The sequence below is a fragment of the Rhopalosiphum padi genome, chromosome 3 (genome assembly GCF_020882245.1).
Source record: "Rhopalosiphum padi isolate XX-2018 chromosome 3, ASM2088224v1, whole genome shotgun sequence".
Lineage (NCBI taxonomy): Eukaryota > Metazoa > Arthropoda > Insecta > Hemiptera > Aphididae > Rhopalosiphum > Rhopalosiphum padi.
The window spans coordinates 77,363,056-77,376,338 of NC_083599.1; the positions used below are offsets into that span (position 1 = coordinate 77,363,056).

Consider the following 13,283-nt stretch of genomic DNA (forward strand, 5'->3'; position numbering starts at 1 on the left):
TTTTAGCTCCACCAAGCCTCAGGTCTATTGGTTTACTAAGCGTACCCTTCAGCCAGATAGCCTGTGACTTGGCCGCTGAGAAGGTGAGTTTCCTCTTATCCGCCCAGTTCGATGCTCTATCGAGGAGAGCTTTCGCTCTTGCCGTCAATTCCGGGCGATGTTTACCTGACACTAGTAATGCCAGATCGTCTGCATACTCAATCAGCTCTGTACCGACGGGGAGTTCCTCGACCAAGAGCGGATTGACTGCATACCTCCAAAGGTCCGGACCAAATTCTGATCCCTGGGGTACTCCCATGGTCAATGTCTTTGTCAGGTTCTGATCGCCCAAGTTCATGTGTGCGCGTCGATCAGATAGATAGCTCTTGGTGAGTTCTATTAGTCCGTCACCGCACTTAGCGGATTTTAAGTCCTGAATGAGCTGTGCCCACCAGAGGCGGTCGAAAGCCCCCGTTATGTCAAGGAACACACCCAAGACATACTTTTCCTGTCTCTGATTCGACCACTCAAGAGCGTGGCTTATCGCGTCGACCGTCGAGCGGTTCCTAGTAAAGCCGTATTGCCTGGTCGACATGTGAGGATCCGTATCTTTACGGATTCTCGCTACAATGATATGTTCCAACGCCTTAGCTATCACCGAGAGAAGGCTTATCGGTCTGTAAGACTTCGCTTTGGACGGGTCTTTCTCAGGCGCCTTCCTAATCACGACCAGGGCCGCGTTTTTCCAAATACCTGGGAATACTCTCGTTGAGAGCGAGGTATTAAACACGTGAACGATTTGTTCGTTCAGGACTGGCCAGGCATGTCTTAGTATTCCTGCTTTTATTCCGTCCAGTCCTGCGGCCTTACTAGTTTTCATGCGCCATATGGCCGCACGTACCTCGACGGTGTCGCATCGTGCGATTGGGTCGGCGCTCACATTTATCCCAGGATCCGGCAATGCGAATCTACCCACTAGAACCCCGGACTCTCTTCGAGTGGCCATCTGTTCGGCCGACTCGTTCGTACAGCTATCCGCAGGGACCAGCTGTTCAAGCAGTCTTTCACCGGTCTCCCTAAGCGTACTAGTATACGATCCATCTATTTTTCGTATGGACGCTGGAATTGTTTCGGATGGGCGCTTCCCACCTGATTTTAGCCATCTAAAGACGGGTCCCCAGGGTTCGTTATTTCCTGAATCTGTCACGAAGTCCCTCCAGGATTTCCGTCTTGCTTTAAAGCAATTTCTGTTGTGCTTTCTTTTGAGGATTTGGTATCTCCTTCTAATGGCTCTCTTTTTGAACGGATTTCGTTCCGTTCTTGCTCTCACTTTCCAGCGCCTTAAGTTTGCAAGTCCCCGATCTAAGTCGTGGGACCACCAGAGAGGCGGTCTAAGCCTGCCGACCTTGGCTTGATTCATGTGGGAGTCGCATGCCGTTTCAAGTATTGACATGAGTGCGTTCGCACAAGTGTCTACATCCGGGGATGTGAGTTCAATCGCCCGCGCATCTCTAAGGCGTCTCAATGTCTTTCTGAATTCAATCCAGTTGGTGTTCCTCAGTACATAGCGTTTCCGCACGACATTACCCGTGGGCGGAAGGGCTCTCGGTCGCCTTAAAAGTATTAAGATTATAAGTTGGTGCTGGTTAGCCCCGCGGGGTGTCATTTCACCGTCCGCGGTGCCGTAATCGGGTGCAGGGCTTCGGCCCAATCAGAAGGGTATTGTCTGGAGGCGTACCGCGTAGGTTAAAACCGTCCGCGGTGCCGAGAGGCTGGAGGGTGTTACACCTTAAACGTACAATAGCAATACCTTGTTAACCTTCACCATCGCGCGTGCGCTTGTCGGGCGACCGCATCGGACTCATGTGGAGTCCGGCTGTCTCTTCCGTGATCAACTCGGCGGGGGTACATGAAACACGCCCTTTCGTCCGAGGTATCTCGCGTAATAGTCGGGTAACCCGCCGACCAGTCCCAGGTCGGCCTCTGAGCAGCGAGGCCGGTGCGCCGGTACAGACCGGGATGAATCCTCGGGTCCGCGGCGCCGCCAAGCGTCACGGGCTCTTCTTAACCAACACATTGAATAATAATAATTTTATGCCTCGGATAGCTACCGCATCCCAAACAGCGGGCGGTAGCAACCGTGTTGGTGCGGACGTAGTCGGGACTGTCACCTCGGCCACATCCGCGTACAAGTGTCGTTTTTGTACAAAAAGTTTTGCCACCAAAATTGGTGTCGGTGTCCACGTTAGCAGTGCCCACGTGCAAATTGCCAATGACCAGATCGACGTGGTCAGGAGCAAAGCTCGTTGGCCCGTCGAGGAACAAAGATTGTTCGCAGCGCTCGAGGCAGAACTCGTGTTCAATAACATTCCACCCGGCCAGATTAACGGCCAGTTTTATGAAAAGCATCGGGGCCGCACCCATGAGTCTATTAAGGGGCGGCGAAAGACCCTTAAGCACCGCGAAATGGTGGCGACTCATCTCGCCTGTCTTAAGGGGGTCCCGAATGTACTGATTACTGATACGGTACCGGTGGAATTGAACTCGAGTGATGCGCGACCGCTGCCCACGGATGATGATGGCAGTGCGGCAGTTAATGACCGATCGACAACAGTAGATCGATTGAGTCCAGCCCTTGAGGCTGGGAAAAAGGCGGTTGACCTCCTATCAACCGTGTCCGGTCATGGAGCAGACAAACTCCTATTAGCTGCAAGACGCCTAGTTGAGCAATCTTTAGACCCGTGCCACGCAATAGCGGCGTGGTACATAGAATATAACTGCAATAATTCCCGTAAGAAAACGAAAAAGGGAAGGCGACCGGGCACCATTCCCGGCGCCGGCATATGCGCTGGTCGCAGGCCGAACAAGAAAGCGTTGAAAACAGCTTGTTACAGACGGAACGTCACCGAATGGCGTAAAAATGCATCTAGCGTTGCTGAGCGCGTTCTTACGGGTGTAGACCAGGGGGCTCTAATGCCCCCTGCGTCAGAGATGACAAAATACTGGGTTCCCATTATTGAGGGTAATTTTGAATCTCGTCCCCAGACCCCGGCCGTATCTTTTGACACACACGGCACACCGCAGAACGCAACGGTATTTGATGTAATAACGCCTGAGGAAGTGTCTGAGTGCCTTCCCAGCAAAACAACTGCTCCCGGGCCGGACGGGTTTCCGGCCCGTCTGTGGCGACGTCTCCCCTGTAACTTGACAGCTGGCTTATTCAACCTGTTTGTCGCCTACGGTTCTTTGCCTCCTATCTTGGTGAAGTCCCGTACCGTCTTCGTGGCGAAGAAAGGAGACCCCCAGTGTCCTGGCAGTTATCGTACGTATCCCTTGAATAGCCCTAGGCTAAGGTAAGGTATACGGACGTAGGCGAAAGCCTCCAAAACCTGGACTACTCTCTGTCCCTATCTACTAGAGTGCCGTTTCGACAGCGGCGTAGTGCGGACGTGTGTTCTCCACGTTACTCGAGCTCCGCGCAGCGCGCTCTTGCGGAATTTTACGGCATGTGAGTTAACTTCGTCAGTTCGTGTGCGTTTTTTCTAAAAAGTGCGTTCCTTTGTGCAGTTAAGTGTTTCGAACGTTTTAAAGTGTGCCTCGTGCAGCTCCGTCGAAAACCTTTGCGTAAGTCCTAGTTCTTAGATTTCCCCGTGTTAATAGATAGGCCCTAACCCGATTGTGGTGGGGATTTCTCAAACACGTGTAAGGCAAGTCTGAGTTCGCCGACCTGCTCTTCCGGTGACCTACTTACCGGACTTAGCGAATTTGTGCGAATTGAAATTTTTGCGGAACCGCGTTTTTGGGTGAAATACCGTGTTTTCGTGGAAACTCGGGACTTAACTCATTTGCTGTTTCCGAAAAAGACGTGTCGCATATCCACTATTCGGCCAAAAATCGGTGAGTACTTTAAGTCTAATTTTACGTTTCTAGGTAAAGCCTAAGCGGACTTATATTGATTTAAGAGCGTTTTTATTACCCGCTAAGTACCAGGGTCCCATCCGGTGTATGCGTCGCCGGAGCGCTGCCCGGGACTTAGAATAATTTTCATCGCGTCAAATATACTTACACGGTAAAACCAGGTGTCTACCCGACGATCGCCGGGTAATCCGGTTTGGCGACCGTGTAAGTCGGTTTTAAGGACTTTTCGAAAAGTCATAACTCCTAGGCAATACACAAGATACGTTTGCGGTTCAGCTTTTTGTCTTCGTACTAAGTGCGCCTTTCAAAGGCCGCATAGTCGTATTTTCAAACGGCCGTATCTCGGCCAATATTGGTCCGAGGGACACCGGACTTCAAGCAACATCCTTGACACAGTAAAGGGCATAACATACCAAAAATTACCCCCCCCAAAATTTCCACCCCTCAGTTTTTGAGTGGCCGTAACTCCCTCAATTTTCAACTTAGAGGGCTGGAACAAAGTGCGTTCGTTTTGGTTTAAGATACACAAAAATGCCCCCCCAAGGGATTTTTGAATAAGGGACATAAAAATTTTAATTGCAACAGAGTTTTCCAATACTCGTTACAGCTAGTCCTGATCATCACCTCAAGCAATTGGGTGATTTTCAAGCGTTTTTAAATAAAATCCCTTTAAGGGATTTTCCAAATAAGGGACATAAAGTTACTCTTTTCCGCCACCAATAATGGCAGGAAGGGGTAATGAGGTCCAGGAAGGCAATCAGGAGAATATCTGCATGAGGGACCTAAATCCCCGTAGATCTTTCTCGTCATCTTCTCTGAGGAGGGAGCTTGGGTCTACGCACTTTGATTCCCTCACATCCCTTAACAGTAACACGGAGAGCGCGCAACATGCGGCTGCTATTAACGTGCCGGGGACTTCAAGGTCAAGGAGACAAGTATTGGAGGACATCGAAGAGGAAAATAAAAATATCTTGGAAAATAAGAAGGGGAAAAGGAACGACCCATTTAATTGGGGGAAGTAGGGAATGAACTCGCCACCAGGGTCAAAGAAGAGTATAAGAGAGCAAGGGAAAATCGAGAACAACAAATCGCCGAATGGGAGAATAGGAACAGAAGCGTTAGAAGGAGCACTCCGGATCTTTCCAAGGATTCAAACGACCCTTTCTTCACGTTCGGAGATTCTACCAAGAAAGACAAAACTTCAGGTAACCCGGCTCTAGAGTCAATCAAGGAAGCAAAAAGGAAAAGGATGGAGAAAGAAATAAAGAGAAAGGATATGGAAAATGAAAAGTGCCGACTCTACGCCTTAGCCAAGGAAGAGAGGAGGCTCAGGGAAGAGGATATGTATCCTCCTCCACCTTACAACATGTATGCTCACTACATTCCGGATAGCATGTACGAGGAGTTACAATTGAAGAGGCTTTTGCACGGCTTGTACACAACTTCGGATCCAGAGGATACCAGGAGAAGAAAAAGGGTATATCCCATTCTACCGGAGGAGGACTATTCCTACGTACAGACCCAGGATCTTAGATACTGGATCAATGACGAAGTGTCAAGGGAGAGGCGTTCAGAGGAAAAAGTATCCGGTGTAGATAACAGTATAAGAAAAAGGCCACAAATGCCTACTCCAAGAGCAAGGGATAGAATTGGAGAAGATTTATCAAGCTCGGACGATGAACCGTTAAAAACATACAGCATACAAAGACGACCGATGAGACTCAGGGGAGGGAAAAGCAGTGACAGTGATATGTCAATCACCAGTGATGGGGAACTGCCACCAAACATGAGGATGACACCAAGTGGAATGCTAGTAAGAAAACGAGCGGAGAAAACACCGGAAAAGCAAGCAAATAACGATACAGATTTAGCAGTAAGGAAAAAAATGAAGGAGAACGAAGAACAACAAGCTAAAACCCTCTCGGCGGAAAATCCGATTAGTCCGGGTATAGGGGAGAATTTAGCGAAGGAATTTAAGACTATGGCGGTTAGACTTGGTTCCAAACTGAGTGAGATAGTAATTTCAGAAGTGTTGGGTTCGCCGGCGCCGGGTCAGCCGCGGGGACCGTGAGACGTCGTCCCCGGCGAAGTTTCCCGCGGGAACCGCGACCGGCGAGCGCCGTGCCGTCGTCGCCCGGACGGGCCGAAAAATTTTTTTTCTCCACCTGCGCTCCGGACGCCCGCCGTGGGTCGCGGCACGCGTCGTTCGCGTCGGTCGACCGCGCGGACTCGGGATGAAAAATAATTTTTTTTTTTTTTCTCCGACCCGGCGGTGCGGTCGTCGGTTCGCCGGTTCCCCGTCGGGCACGGCACGCTGACGGCGAAATCTGATTTTCTCCGCGGGTCGCCCGGTACCCCGGCGGTCGCCCGCGGAGCGCTGCCCCTCGGCCGGGTCGAAAATTTTTTTCCTCCTCCGGCGATCCGGGCGCCCACGGTCGGTGTAGGCACGCGTCGTACGCGTCGGTCGCGGCGGTCGCGTCGAGTTTAAAAATTTTTTTTTTTTTCCCCGGGACCCCGACCGCGGCCCCGGCGGAGCGGTCGTCCGGTCCCCGGTAACCCTCGGCGCACGGGGGCGTAGGCGGCGGAATCGGATCCCGCCGGGTAGCGGGCCCGGGGACCGCGGACCGTACGCGTCGGCCGGCTCCCGAGGGGTCCCGGTACTCGGGGTCGCCCGTGCCCGGGAAAAGGATAAGGACAGTGAGGGAGTTGCGGCACCACTACGCACGGCGTGAGTATTTGGTGCGTACCGCTACGCACCACGTCTACGGGGCGCGCTCTTAGGACCGCTAAGGTCCGCCGGGTGTTGGGTTCGCCGGCGCCGGGTCAGCCGCGGGGACCGTGAGACGTCGTCCCCGGCGAAGTTTCCCGCGGGAACCGCGACCGGCGAGCGCCGTGCCGTCGTCGCCCGGACGGGCCGAAAAATTTTTTTTCTCCACCTGCGCTCCGGACGCCCGCCGTGGGTCGCGGCACGCGTCGTTCGCGTCGGTCGACCGCGCGGACTCGGGATGAAAAATAATTTTTTTTTTTTTTCTCCGACCCGGCGGTGCGGTCGTCGGTTCGCCGGTTCCCCGTCGGGCACGGCACGCTGACGGCGAAATCTGATTTTCTCCGCGGGTCGCCCGGTACCCCGGCGGTCGCCCGCGGAGCGCTGCCCCTCGGCCGGGTCGAAAATTTTTTTCCTCCTCCGGCGATCCGGGCGCCCACGGTCGGTGTAGGCACGCGTCGTACGCGTCGGTCGCGGCGGTCGCGTCGAGTTTAAAAATTTTTTTTTTTTTCCCCGGGACCCCGACCGCGGCCCCGGCGGAGCGGTCGTCCGGTCCCCGGTAACCCTCGGCGCACGGGGGCGTAGGCGGCGGAATCGGATCCCGCCGGGTAGCGGGCCCGGGGACCGCGGACCGTACGCGTCGGCCGGCTCCCGAGGGGTCCCGGTACTCGGGGTCGCCCGTGCCCGGGAAAAGGATAAGGACAGTGAGGGAGTTGCGGCACCACTACGCACGGCGTGAGTATTTGGTGCGTACCGCTACGCACCACGTCTACGGGGCGCGCTCTTAGGACCGCTAAGGTCCGCCGGGTGTTGGGTTCGCCGGCGCCGGGTCAGCCGCGGGGACCGTGAGACGTCGTCCCCGGCGAAGTTTCCCGCGGGAACCGCGACCGGCGAGCGCCGTGCCGTCGTCGCCCGGACGGGCCGAAAAATTTTTTTTCTCCACCTGCGCTCCGGACGCCCGCCGTGGGTCGCGGCACGCGTCGTTCGCGTCGGTCGACCGCGCGGACTCGGGATGAAAAATAATTTTTTTTTTTTTTCTCCGACCCGGCGGTGCGGTCGTCGGTTCGCCGGTTCCCCGTCGGGCACGGCACGCTGACGGCGAAATCTGATTTTCTCCGCGGGTCGCCCGGTACCCCGGCGGTCGCCCGCGGAGCGCTGCCCCTCGGCCGGGTCGAAAATTTTTTTCCTCCTCCGGCGATCCGGGCGCCCACGGTCGGTGTAGGCACGCGTCGTACGCGTCGGTCGCGGCGGTCGCGTCGAGTTTAAAAATTTTTTTTTTTTTCCCCGGGACCCCGACCGCGGCCCCGGCGGAGCGGTCGTCCGGTCCCCGGTAACCCTCGGCGCACGGGGGCGTAGGCGGTGAAATTTCATTTTCCCCGTAAGTCACCCGGAGACCGCGGACCGACCGTGGCGCTTGCCCTGTGCCCGTATCGCGTCGCCGGCGGAGCGCGGCACCTCTGCCGTGTCGAAATTTTTTTTTTCCCGCGGCTCTCCGGACGCTGACCTACGGTCCGGGTACGCGTCGTACGCGTCGGTCACGGCGGACGCGTCGAGATTGAAAATTTTTTTTTTTCCCCGAGTCCGACCTCCGCGGTCCGGGCACGGCGGTCGTCGTCCGTACCGGTGCCGCGGCGGGTACGGCCGTCGCGACGGGTTTAGATTTGGAAAAAAAAAATTTTCTAGGATCGAGTAACGCGGTAGTCCGCGGTGTCGGGGTAGGTCACGTACCGGCATCCCGGGCGTTTCGAGTTCGGCCGACGTCGAAATCGAATTTTTAACTTCTTTTCGTTGCCAGCGGAATAACTCGTTACCGGTTGTTTTTACGTCGACGAACCTCAGAGGTATTCTCGTCGGAATCGTCTAAACCTATCCGAAAGTGATATCGGTCGTAGGGTTTTCGACATTTTCAGTTTACGGTCCGACCTCGGCACGCCGCTACGCGCGTCGACACGAGTACCCGGAACACCGCTACGCACCGTCATGGACGCGTGGACCGCGTCCCGGCGCGATGACCGCTACGCACGTGCGGTTTTGCATGGCGGACGGTTGGACCCGAGTTTTTGTATATTTGTGAGCGGCCGGTCGGTCGGTCGGCGATCAGCCGGCCGTCGGATCACCGATCACGGTACACGACAGCAAAGCCACGGGCGACGCCGAAGCCGACGCGTCCAACTCAGCCGTGCCGTTCTCGCCCCGCCAGTTCTTGGCGAGGGCGTGCCCGGCATCGGCGCCGAGTTGGTATCCGTCCACGTTTCGGCGACCGACCCATCTCGCACGCCGAGTGGCAAACCTCGACTGGCGCTGCGGGCCCTCCTACCGGTGGGTCGGCAGCGCGACACACATCGCTCAACCGATGACGACTCCCGTTACCGTTTCGCAAGATACGAACTCTCGACGCCAGAACATTCCCGCCGCGGCCGGCCATCGTCGCCGTGCCCGGCGGTCGCCGGGGCGAAGCCCCGGGACGACGGACTTCGCGTCGCGTCCCGGCTTCCCCCACGATCTCGGCTGGGGACCTTTACAAAACGGGCGAGAGAGGCGATTCCGGCGGGTGCCGTCCGCACAGGACGGCGGTCCGCCGGTCTCCCTCAACTCTCGTCAACGCGAGTTACGTTGCGACGGGTGCGTATCGCGTGTGGCGCCCGCCACAAGTCGGCCGCTCTAGCCAACGCCATCACGGCCGCGGCGATTGCGGTCGGGTCGGGTGCCCGCGCGTGTCCACAGCGCTCCCGTCGGGCCCTCGTATTCTCACACGAACCGCGGTCGGTCGCACGCCGGGACCCCAGCGGTCTCGCTGTCGTGCGACCGCCCTCGGCGTCGGCCCGCCCCCGGGCGGACCGGCGCTCGGAAGCACGCGTCCCGGGTGTCGCGTCGTGCGTCAGCGCGCGCGTCACACGGGGCGCAGTTGTTGTAAAACCGAGATCCCTGGTTGATCCTGCCAGTAGTCATATGCTTGTCTCAAAGATTAAGCCATGCATGTCTCAGTGCAAGCCGCATTAAGGTGAAACCGCGAAAGGCTCATTAAATCAGTTGTGGTTCCTTAGATCGTACCCAAGTTACTTGGATAACTGTGGTAATTCTAGAGCTAATACATGCCGACAGAGTTCCGACCGTCGCGGCGCCCTCGGGTGTCGCGTGCGGGAGGAACGCTTTTATTAGATCAAAACCGGCCCGTCGCGGCGCGCTTCGTGCGCGTCCCGATCGCGGCCCGCGCAAAGACCTGGTGACTCTGAATAACTTCGAGCTGATCGCACGGTCTCCGTACCGGCGACGCATCTTTCAAATGTCTGCCTTATCAACTGTCGACGGTAGGTTCCATGCCTACCGTGGTGGTAACGGGTAACGGGGAATCAGGGTTCGATTCCGGAGAGGGAGCCTGAGAAACGGCTACCACATCCAAGGAAGGCAGCAGGCGCGCAAATTACCCACTCCCGGAACGGGGAGGTAGTGACGAAAAATAACGATACGGGACTCATCCGAGGCCCCGTAATCGGAATGAGAACACTTTAAAACCTTTAAACGAGGATCAATTGGAGGGCAAGTCTGGTGCCAGCAGCCGCGGTAATTCCAGCTCCAATAGCGTATATTAAAGTTGTTGCGGTTAAAAAGCTCGTAGTCGGATCTGTGTCTGGGCGGTGCCGGACCACCCTGGCGGTCCGGCGTGTCGCGGCCGGTCGTGTCGCGGGACCACGTGTCCCGTCGGCGCGGCCGTCGTCGCGCTCGTCAGCCGTCTCGGGGTGTTAGTTACCGGCACGTCGGCCGGACGTATTGTCGGCAGGCGGACACGTGTCTCGTGCTTCCGGCGCGCCACGCGGCCACGCGTCGCTTGGCCGTCGGGGTTCGACGACGGCGGCCGCCTACTCCAATCTTGCTGCGCGGTGCTCTTCACCGAGTGCCGTCGGCGGGCCGACACGTTTACTTTGAACAAATTAGAGTGCTCAAAGCAGGCTCAAATCTGGCGGGGCGGCTTCACGGCCGTCTCGTCAAAAGGCCCTGAATACTGGTCGCATGGAATAATGGAACAAGACCTCGGTCCCGCGCATCTCCGCCCTTCGCGGGCGCGCGAAATCGCCCTCCGGGGCGTTTCCGTGCGCGGGCCGCCGGGCCGCGGGCGCCAGTCGCCCGCGCGTCCCGCCGGGCCGGTTTTCGGGACCGGAGGTAATGATCAACAGAGACGGGCGGGGGCATTCGTACCGAGACGTTAGAGGTGAAATTCTTGGATCGTCTCGAGACGAACTGACGCGAAAGCATTTGCCAAGTACGTTCTCGTATGATCAAGAACGAAAGTTAGAGGTTCGAAGGCGATCAGATACCGCCCTAGTTCTAACTGTAAACGATGCCAGCTAGCGATCCGCCGGCGTAACGACCCGGCGGGCAGCTTCCGGGAAACCGAAGCTTTTCGGTTCCGGGGGAAGTATGATTGCAAAGTTGAAACTTAAAGGAATTGACGGAAGGGCACCACCAGGAGTGGAGCCTGCGGCTTAATTTGACTCAACACGGGAAACCTCACCAGGCCCGGACACCGGAAAGATTGACAGATTGAGAGCTCTTTCTTGATTCGGTGGGTGGTGGTGCATGGCCGTTCTTAGTTGGTGGAGCGATCTGTCTGGTTAATTCCGATAACGAACGAGACTCTGTCCTGCTAACTAGGCGGGTAAACCCGGGTCGGCGGTGGGCGCGGCGCGGGCGGTTTCGGCCGTCCGTGTTCGCGTCTCCGTCGGCTCGGCCCGGTATCCCCGAACGCGTTCGCCCGTCGTCCACGGCGGTCGTCGGGCGCGGCCGCGCCATCCGCGTCCCTGCGTGCGGCGGGCGTGTGTCGGCCGGGGGGCAACCTCTGGTCGGCGCGCGTCAGTCGTGCGTCGGGCTCCGCGGTGAAGCGCGCCGTGTTCGCGGCCGTCGCCGGCGGATCACGATACGTTACTAGGGCTACCGCCGGCTCCCAGGAGCTTAAACTCTTCTTAGAGGGACAGGCGGCGGACGAAAATAGCCGCACGAGACTGAGCGATAACAGGTCTGTGATGCCCTTAGATGTTCTGGGCCGCACGCGCGCTACACTGAAGGAATCAGCGTGTGTTAACATTCCTGGGCCGACAGGCTTCCGGGTAACCCGCTGAACCTCCTTCGTGCTTAGGGATCGTGGCTTGCAATTTTTCCACGTGAACGAGGAATTCCCAGTAAGCGCGAGTCATCAGCTCGCGTTGATTACGTCCCTGCCCTTTGTACACACCGCCCGTCGCTACTACCGATTGAACGACCGCAGTGAGGTCTTCGGACTGGACGCGCGTTATTCGGCCCCCTCGGGGGCTGGGTCGTCGCGCGACCGGGAAGATGACCGAACTCGGCCGTTTAGAGGAAGTAAAAGTCGTAACAAGGTTTCCGTAGGTGAACCTGCGGAAGGATCATTAGAGACGGGCCCGCGGCACCGGCGTCCCACGCCGGTCTCGCGCGCGCCTAATCCGACCCCGTGGCCGCGTGCGCTCGCGACTAGCTCGCCGACCGCCCGCGCGCCGCGACCCCCGACCAAGCGTCGACCGAAAGATGGTTACCGTCGAAAGACCTTGCGCCGCGCGCACGCGTGGCGCAGAAATTTCGTCGACAAACAAAAAAAACACCCGACCCCGAACGGCGGATCACTTGGCTCGTGGATCGATGAAGACCGCAGCTATCTGCGCGTCGTCGTGTAATCCGCAGGTTATACGAACATCGACCAGTCGAACGCACATTGCGGCCTCGGTGACCCGCGGGTCCCGGGCCACGCCTGTCTGAGGGTCGTATACCGGATACTCGGCCAGACCGATGCGCCGCCGGCAGGCGTCCGACGGGAGACCGTCGGCCGCTCCGGCTGCGCGAGATTGGCGGTTCGACCGGGGAACGACGCCCCGCCGTCTGCCTCGCGGCGACGGCGACGGCGCCCGCCTCCGGTCGTCCGCCCAAGTTGTGACGGCAAACAGTCACGGGTTCTCGCGCCGTAAAACGGCACGTCCCCGTCCGCCCGCCGCGCGAGGAGCGCGGCCGGGTCGGCTGAGAGTCCTAGAGACACCTCTCCGGCTTCCGAGAAGCGGACGCGGACGGTCGCCGTACGGACGGAGCGCGGACCGCAGGCTGCCGTGTTAAGAAAAAAAACACAAACACACCGATACGTTCCGACCTCAGATCAGGCGGGACTACCCGCCGGATTTAAGCATATTAATAAGCGGAGGAAAAGAAAACAACCGTGATTCCCCCAGTAGCGGCGAGCGGAACAGGGAAAAGCCCATCGCCGAATCCCGCCGCGCACTTTTGTGTCGCGGCACGTATGGGAGTTGTGGCGTACGGGCCGGCCTCGTTGCCGGGGCGCACGTGACGGTCCAAGTCTCCCTTGAACGGGGCCATGGCCCGCAGATGGTGCCAGGCCAGTAGAGGCCGTCACAGCGTTCCGGGATCGGACCGCGCCTTCGAGTCGGGTTGCTTGAGAGTGCAGCCCGAAGCGGGTGGTAAACTCCATCTAAGGCTAAATACGGCCACGAGACCGATAGTGGACAAGTACCGTGAGGGAAAGTTGAAAAGAACTTTGAAGAGAGAGTTCATAAGAACGTGAAACCGTTCGGGTGTAAACGGACAGAGCCCGCGAGTCCCCGCCGGG

The 13,283-nt window shown here is 57.6% G+C and overlaps 2 non-coding genes across 2 annotated transcripts in view; both read left to right on the forward strand.

The window, feature by feature from the left end:
• The first annotated feature begins 12,275 nt into the window (after positions 1 to 12,275).
• On the forward strand, positions 12,276 to 12,433 carry LOC132928098 (5.8S ribosomal RNA). Its single transcript, XR_009661974.1, has one exon. It is a non-coding gene; the product is annotated as a 5.8S ribosomal RNA (ribosomal RNA).
• Positions 12,434 to 12,805: 372 nt separating this feature from the next.
• LOC132928126 (large subunit ribosomal RNA) overlaps positions 12,806 to 13,283 on the forward strand; it is a 4,203-nt gene continuing 3,725 nt past the window's right edge. The window contains exon 1 of the ribosomal RNA XR_009661998.1: positions 12,806 to 13,283. This exon is cut by the window's right edge and continues 3,725 nt beyond it. This is a non-coding gene — a ribosomal RNA (large subunit ribosomal RNA).